Here is an 8,370-nt window from a genome sequence, read left to right as displayed (position 1 = left end):
TTGCGTTTCCGTTTGCGTTACCAGATAGTGTTAACTCAATTATATATCAATAGGTAGCTAACCTATCAAGCATGCGTTACTAAGTGTTCGACACCGAAGCTGACTGTTTATCAATTGCCTTGCCACCATGTCAACTACGACCATGGTAATGTGTTAGCCAAGATTACACCCACTCGACCTACAGTCGAGTTTAGAGTTGGGTGGGGTTTGTCAAACCCAGTAGTACTACTCAACAATGACTCGCTATTATCCAAATATTAACCGGTTCGATGTTATGAAGGACTTTAGTTGGTTTGTTTGCCACTTAGTCTTACAAGTGATATATAAAGAATAACAAAATCTAAAGCGTGGAGTATGTTATCTCCCCCAAAAAAGCGTTTAAAAAGAGTAAAAGGGGCCGTGAAACTCACTGTTTGCGAAGATAACAAAAATAATCCGAGAGAGGTGTGTGTCACATAAAATCCTCACTAGTGCTCTAAAACAAAAATGAGATTTATTAAATATTTATACTACGAGTGAGTCTCTAGACTCAGCACATAAAACTTATGCATGAGATACGTTTCGTGTTTCGTTTGTGAAATAAGTGCGACTCGACAAACACGTTGGTGATAAGCTACATGCGTGAAAAAATATCGTGTCAAGTGTTACTATTGTACATTACTAGTTATTTGTTGTTCCTGTTACATGGAAAATCCAATTAATGCAAGACCTATTGGGTTACATTTCTAACTCAAAATATTAACTTCTAGAAGTGGAATCAACCCCATTGGTCTTGTCGTTTATGAGATATCTTAATCGCAAAACATCCTACCCGCAGGCTTCCCGAATAAGAGTTACACAACAGATTTGTAAAATAATAAAACTAACTTTTATACGTCCAAAAATTACAAACTCAGACTTTTTAGAAACTAGACTCGACCTACTACACCATAGAATCAACAATCACGTCCAAATACAATATTAACATCGAGTTACAGTCGTTTAAACACGAATTCAAGAATCTGTCCAGCATCAGTTTTCATCAAAACTCAACATACAATTAACCTATGACTAACAATCATGCATGTAACCCTAATTCATCAACAAACAACATATATAATACACTTAGGGTTTATGATTATCATGTTAAACCATGCAACCAAGTTAATAGAATGGATTAAAGAAGTGTTTAATTACCTAGTTAGCACTTTAACCCTTCAATCCAAGCTTGAATAATACTTGTATGTGTGTGTGGTGTGTGCTTGCGGTCGACAAGAGGAGAGGGGGAGGGGGCAACCGTCGATCAAGAGGGAGGGGGGGAGAAAGGGTTAGGGTTTGATAATAAGTTGTTTATATTATTAGTTAAATATATTACAAGTTACACATTGCACCCTAAACTTCTAGTTTAGTTTAATTCTAGCATAACTAGTCAATTACATCCATAATATGATGTTATACATACAAGCACAAATGTACACATATAAACGTAACACGTAATTATACCAAGTACTTGTTTATAATATTTATCGTTTGTTCACCAACGGTTTGAGTCGACTCGTGTGTGTTTCGGTGAAATTCCAAAAGACTACTTGTGTAGTGATTGTCATGCGTCATTTAAACCCTAATTAAATTTAATGAGATATGCGTTAACTGGAATGACATAGTTCGTGTGATCTTGAGTTTGAATTAACGGAGTTCGGATTAACGGAGTTAACCTGAAATTGACGAGTGTCACATCATTCCCATGTTGAAAGAATTTTCGTCCCGAAAATTTGTGTCAAGTCGCGATGGGTGTCTGAAAAAATCAAAAACTTTCAGTTTGTCACACTATTTATAGTTTAAACTATTTATAGAGGTGTTCAAAGTCCCTTTTTTTCATTGGAAGTTATTTGATTTGATTTGTTTCAAGTATTTGAATTTTTTATAATCCATGTGCACACATAAACTACTCTCTTTTTTAGTGAGGGTAGTAATGTTTCCAATTAGTTTATTTACTACTTAGATAAGATTATAACATAATTTAAAGTCTCCAATGCCTAAGTTTACATCTTCCTCTATATATACCCACATGCATGATAACAATAACTTCCACACCTTACAGACCAACTTATTACTATATAGCATATCTATTTGAAGATGGCTTCAATGTCCTGTTTTCCTTGTTCAATTCTTAAGTACAAAAGTTGTCATGACCGAAGTAAACGATGTAGCGTTCGCAAGCCAATAGTATCATCGCAATCCACTTCAAACATTGTCCCTACAAAGCCAGTCCCTAGACGATCAGCAAACTATGCGCCATCATTATGGTCATTTGATCATATTCAATCACTCTCGGGTGAATACAAAGTACGAACTAAAGCTTTATTTCCAGTTACGGATAGTTCTGCTAATTTCCTTTCGTAGATAATTCTTATAATATTTTTACCATTTAGGGAGAAGATCACAAGGCAAGAGCAGATGCATTAAAGGATGCAGTGAAGATGATGATACAAAAAATGGGAAATCAATTGGACACCCTAAAGATGATAGATGATTTTCATAGACTCAGAATATCGTATCATTTCGAAGATGAAATAAGATTTCTCTTGGAGATGATTTATTGCAATTACTATAAAACTCATGAACAGTGGGAGGAAATGGATTTGAACCTTAAAGCCCCTGGATTTCGACTAATGAGACGACATGGTTATCATGTTCCTCAAGGTACGATAATATAAGAAATTTGTATTCATAAGATTACTTAAATGTTTAGTGACAGTGACAAAGTTTCTTAATCACCTAATGGAGTTGCGACGAATCCAGGGAAGTAAAAAAAATTGTTATTAAAAAAAAGACGATTCCTTAAATAAAGCAAATGAAAACTGCCCACTAATTTGAGGTATATCTTGTTTTCCTTTCATGAAGTTTAGTTGATATTAAAAACTAAACGTTATGTTTATTTGACTTATATATAGAGATATTTCACAACTTCATGGACAAGACTCAAAATTTTAAACCCCAATTAGTCAATGATATGATGGGAATATTAAATTTGTACGAGGCTTCTTATTATTCACTGGAGGATGAAGACATATTGGATCAGGCTAGAGACTTCACAACAAAATATCTAAGAAAAAATCAAGACATGATTTATGAGAGTATATCATCTTTAGTAAACCATGCTTTGGAGCTTCCTCTACACTGGAGAGTGCCGAGGGTAGAGGCGAAGTGGTTTATCGAACTCAATGAGAGAAAAACTGACATAAATCCTACACTGATCGAGCTTGCAAAATTGGATTTTGATATGGTTCAGGCTATTCATATTGAAGATCTAAAACACTCATCAAGGTATCATTTCTACCTCATGTGTGCACAAACGACACTTTACTCTAAATAAAAAGACACCGTGATTTTTTCCTAACAAACATTGATTCTTTTTTCTAGAACGAGGACTAAGGAAGAAAAATTTTTGCAAATTTTTTTTGTACTTTTTTCATTTTTTTTTTATTATTTTGAGTTATGACATTTTTTAATTATTTTTTTGACACAAATCCTTCTCATTTTCGTACCATTTTGTTGAATAACTTGACCCAATGAGTAAATGTAATATATGTGGTTTAAGAATGAGAATTATGTACTTGATTTTTAAAGGTTCAGTAAATATGTAATAAAGGAACTTAGAAAGTAGATATATAATAAATGCCCTTAAATATATATACTAATTATAATAGGTGGTGGAGAAATATAAAATGGGATGAGAAACTCAGTTTTGGTAGAGATCGGTTGGTGGAGCATTTCTTATGGTCTACTGGTTTCGGTCATCTACCTCAGCATAGTCTTGGAAGGAGAACACTAACAAAGGTTAATTCCATTATTACCGCTATCGATGATGTCTATGATGTGTATGGTACTTTGGATGAACTTGAACTATTTACGGACGTTGTCCATAGGTAAATTATACTCTTACTTCACTTAATATCCATGTTATCAACTAGTATGTGGACCTAGTTTACTGATAAAAAGTCTAATTACTAGATGGGACATCAATGCGATCGAGGAACTCCCTGATTATATGAAGATATGTTTCGTTGGGTTTTACAACACGATTAATGATATTGCATATAACACATTGACAAAAACAGGGTTCAACAGCCTACCGTACCTTAAGAAAGCAGTTGACTCTCAAAAACTTAACTTAAGAGTGAACAGGGTTCACTATATATAGAAGACAGGTCTGGTTCGCTAACATCCCCTAGCGAACCAGAACCTACTTCGTTACAAATATTAAATAAGCGAAACACCCCCTGATTCGTTAACATCCCCTAACGAATCAGGAGGGAATAAGGTTAAGTCTTAGTTCGCTAACATCCCCTAGCGAACTAGACTATATACATAACGAACTAGATGATAATTAAACAAATTATTACATTAAATATTAAACAAAAACGTTAACGATAATTACAAAGACTCAAGACGCAAAACCGTGCACTAACAGACACCCCCTCGTCTTGAGCTCTTTGTCTTTAAGTTACTTGAAGCGCTTGGACCGCCAGTCTCTGCAACTATGAATTCCATTTTCATGACAGACACGCACAACGTGTTGGAATTACATAGCCAGGTCTGTTTCAGATAAATTAACCAACCACATCGGGTCGATTATCTTGATCAGTTCAGTCTCCAGTCCTCGACCAAGAACAATGACGGCCTCACCCGTACGATTGTCATAGTACCATCTGTTGAAAGAGAGATGCATTTGTTGGGGCATCGTCTTCACCGGCACTCTCTTCATCATTTTCGGAGGTTTAACTTTAAGCACAAGTTTCTTCCGCCCAGTCTTTGGATCAATCTCATCAATGCATTTACGTCTCAGGACCTGGGGCTTCAAGAACTTGAATCCATGATTAACTTCGAACAGCAAGTGTTGATGAAACCACTCAGCTGTCTGGATGCCACCACGATTGATAAATGGACGCCTCGCGAGGGTACGAACATCCCAACGCGGTAGTGTAAGAACATCCATTATCCTCTCGTAATACTAAACTCCCTTATCCCATTTAACTATACATACCTTAAGCTCGGAATCGTATAGCCATGAGACTATGTCACCATGAACCTTGGGTACAGTCTTGAAGGTAGTTACTTGATTCTCTTTGACCCATGCAGTTGCGGTGTCTTTCCGTTCTTGATCAACAAATCGATACGCCTTAATAATCTTACCCACAACTTTAAATCTGAACCACTTAGCAATATCTTCATCAGTTGGGTCCACAATTGAGTCAAAACGAGTATCCACAACTTTCTTTCCCTTAGACATCTTTTCCAAATCATCCTCAGCTCCTTTAAAAGTTTGTTCATTAAATACCGGAGAACCTTGATCAACGTTCGTGTGTTGATACAAGTCAGGATACTCCTCAGCCGTGACGTCTTCCATCTCAACATCCTCATCTTCGTAAATAAAATCTGTATTCATTTGACTAGACAGATCATCCTCAACTCCTTCCTCATTCATCACTTCGACATCAGGTTCTGTTTCTAACACGGTCAACTGTTCGTCATTCAACCCAAGCAGTATGAAAATCTGCTCTCGTGTCAGAGATCTGTCGAAAAACTCACCCTCCTCTATCTCATCCTTGTTCACCATGCTTCTAATTACCCCCGATCCATCCATAACTATTACCGTGTCGGCTTCAATCATTTCAATTGGTTTAGCAGCCGAGTAATCACGATACATAACAATTTGTTTCTCTGAATCATCAACTGAACTCGTACCTGCACCAGACGCAGGGTCTTGAGCTTGTTTAGTCTCACCACCAGCACCAAACTCATCATCATTAGGATCTTCCTCATTATTCTTGATCTTCTTCAAAGCATCATCTTTGCAAGTCAATTGAAGAATCAAATCCTCTTGATCTTTAATCTTCACCCCCTGAGATTCAACAATCTCATGTAGGGCCTTTGTTTCCTTTTGACAGAAAGAAACATAGCTGACTAGTTTCTTCTGATTCTCCATTAGACGTTCTTGATTTAACCGATCAGCATTCATCTGGTTCTCATACAAATGGAGAAGATTTAAAAGCATTTCTGTCTGACGATGTGGTGGCAAAGCATACAAGGATGGATGAATTGGTTGGATTGGACCTTGAGGCCTTGTAATTCTCATAAATGAGAGATCACTAGGAGGAGGAGGAGGAGGAGGAGGCCTCATAGGTATGGTTGGAGGAGTTGTAGACACAGGTATCAGTTGGCAATGGTATTTCAGTTAATGTTGACTGAGGTATCATACCCAAGTGCTCATGTGGTACCATCGTTATCGTCAAAGTCATTGCCGGAGTGCTAGTTGTAATGGGCACTACCGGGCTTTGAGTCGTTGTTTGACGAGGTGTAGGCACACCAATAATTACACCAGCCCAGAAGACACAGGTCTCTTCTTTGATGGCTTACCAGTTTCCACTGCCTTCCCTTTTCTCTTTATTTCTAATTGAGTAGCAATGGTGGCAGCTAATGCAGCATCAACTGCATCTTGTTGTTCTTTAAGAGCAGCATCACCAGTACCACCATTTCCACCATCATTCCCATCACCACCATCATTTCCATCATCACCATCGTTCCCACCTTCTCCTTCCTCACGCTCGAAATCTGAATCATCATGAATCCAGTGATCCTCGGAAGGACATACATAATTAGGATCAACAATATGACCAATCATTCGTTTATCTGATGGCCTTGCCTTTCGATAGATAGCCATTCTACGTACTGTGTCGGCTGTCATGTGTTCCATATAAAGCTTATCATTCACCAAGGTTTGATCAATTGCTAAATTAGGTATCAAGTCTTGAATGATCAGCTGCAAAAACCGAGAATACGTCAAAAATTTCTTCTTCTGGTCCGTCTGCTGAACTTGTTTTGCCAAATGATCAAATACAAGTTCAGAGTATTTGAATGGCTTGTTGAGGATTAAAGCCACAAAGGCTGATTGCAAACTGAGTCGACATTCATCAAAGCCACCCCGACGGCCACTCATACAGTGAATAAGAACATGGAGAAGATATTTGTATGGTGGGCACAGGCCATTCTTGTTTAGCATAGATTTATTAACATCTCCACCATAACGTACACGGGTAAACAAACCCCTAACCAATTGCCTATCGAATTCACTCGGGTTATCATCAGTGTCAGCAAATCGAAGCACATGACGAATTACTTCAACATCAATTGTAATTGGAGTGTCATTGATCGTGGCTCGAATATGCTTCTCTTCCTCCACATACGCAGCAGTATCCCAAAACTGCCTGACAATACTTAGATACACCGTAGGTCGAGCAGTGATGGCGTAATGTATCACTGATCGTCTTAGAAAGGCCAACATATCTCCAAATGTAGCTATATCAGCAACGTCTGAGGCAACATAAGCACAGATGTTGTGCTTTTTGTCAGATGGTAATAAAATAACACCAGCATGCTTTCCCTGAGGAGGGTGCTCTTGTGGTGGTTGTTCTTGAGGTGGTTGATCTTGATTTACTTGATCAGCCATGTTTACTGTATAAGTAAAAAATGAATATGAGAAGAAGTAGAATTGTATTCAATATCACAATATGTCAACGTATTTATAAGTGGTGTATCAATATATGTATTTAACGAATTGGACACGAAACAGTTCCAATTCGCTAAGGAGAACGAATGGTCCATTAATTAGACTTAATCTTTGGCTCCTCATAGTCAAAGTCAAAATTAAGATGAACACAGATAGTCAACAATATGAATCCATAAGCAATCAATCCATAACTATCATTGAATCATCAAGACAATGAACGTGTTGAACTCGGAAACACACAATGAAGCTCATGGTGATGAGATTGAGACTCAAAACCCAGAGATACTGAGGTTAACCGGAGTAAACAGAAACACAGAAACTATGAAAACATAATCAACCCAGCAAACTATAATCAAACATCGATTAAAGTCCACCAAGGGTATCGGAATCACATTCCGATTATATTGAAACATTAATAATCAATATAATCACAATGGTGCAAAGACAAATCAGGGTTTAAAGACTCGGAAAACCCTTGGACCACAAAAGTACGTAATTCGTCTATCAAATCACACTCATTTTTGACGAAAAACATATCGCCGTGACCATCTATACCTGAGAAACACAAAGATATCTTTGAAATGTCAAAATATGAAAGTCGAGATTTCAGAGAAAATTTTGAATAGCGTGACTTTAGGGTAAAGGAAGAAGACGAACAGTGAAGGACTATTCGTGTTTCTTGTCCTATATATCTTAACACGCTACCCGAGGTACACAGTGTACGAATTACGCAATTCGTTTGAATTTTAAATAACGAATTAGCTAATTCGCTATTCCAATTCGTTACCTTAGAGTAGCGAACCAGACATGATAAGTGTCTT

The 8,370-nt window shown here is 37.3% G+C and overlaps 1 pseudogene across 1 annotated transcript; it reads left to right on the top strand.

Moving 5' to 3' along the window:
* The first annotated feature begins 2,895 nt into the window (after nucleotides 1–2,895).
* LOC143578248 (R-linalool synthase QH1, chloroplastic pseudogene) lies at nucleotides 2,896–4,183 on the top strand (annotated as a pseudogene). Its single transcript, XR_013143228.1, has 3 exons — nucleotides 2,896–3,306; nucleotides 3,690–3,908; nucleotides 3,994–4,183. The product of XR_013143228.1 is annotated as an R-linalool synthase QH1, chloroplastic pseudogene (transcript).
* Nucleotides 4,184–8,370: the final 4,187 nt, after the last annotated feature.

Source organism: Bidens hawaiensis, unplaced genomic scaffold (genome assembly GCF_021521415.1).
Source record: "Bidens hawaiensis isolate Kalapana, Puna unplaced genomic scaffold, B.hawaiensis_p1.1 tig00029082_1, whole genome shotgun sequence".
In the NCBI taxonomy this organism is placed as follows: Eukaryota; Viridiplantae; Streptophyta; class Magnoliopsida; order Asterales; family Asteraceae; genus Bidens; species Bidens hawaiensis.
Note: the sequence above shows the minus strand (reverse complement) of the source record. Positions and strands in the feature narration are given on the sequence as shown.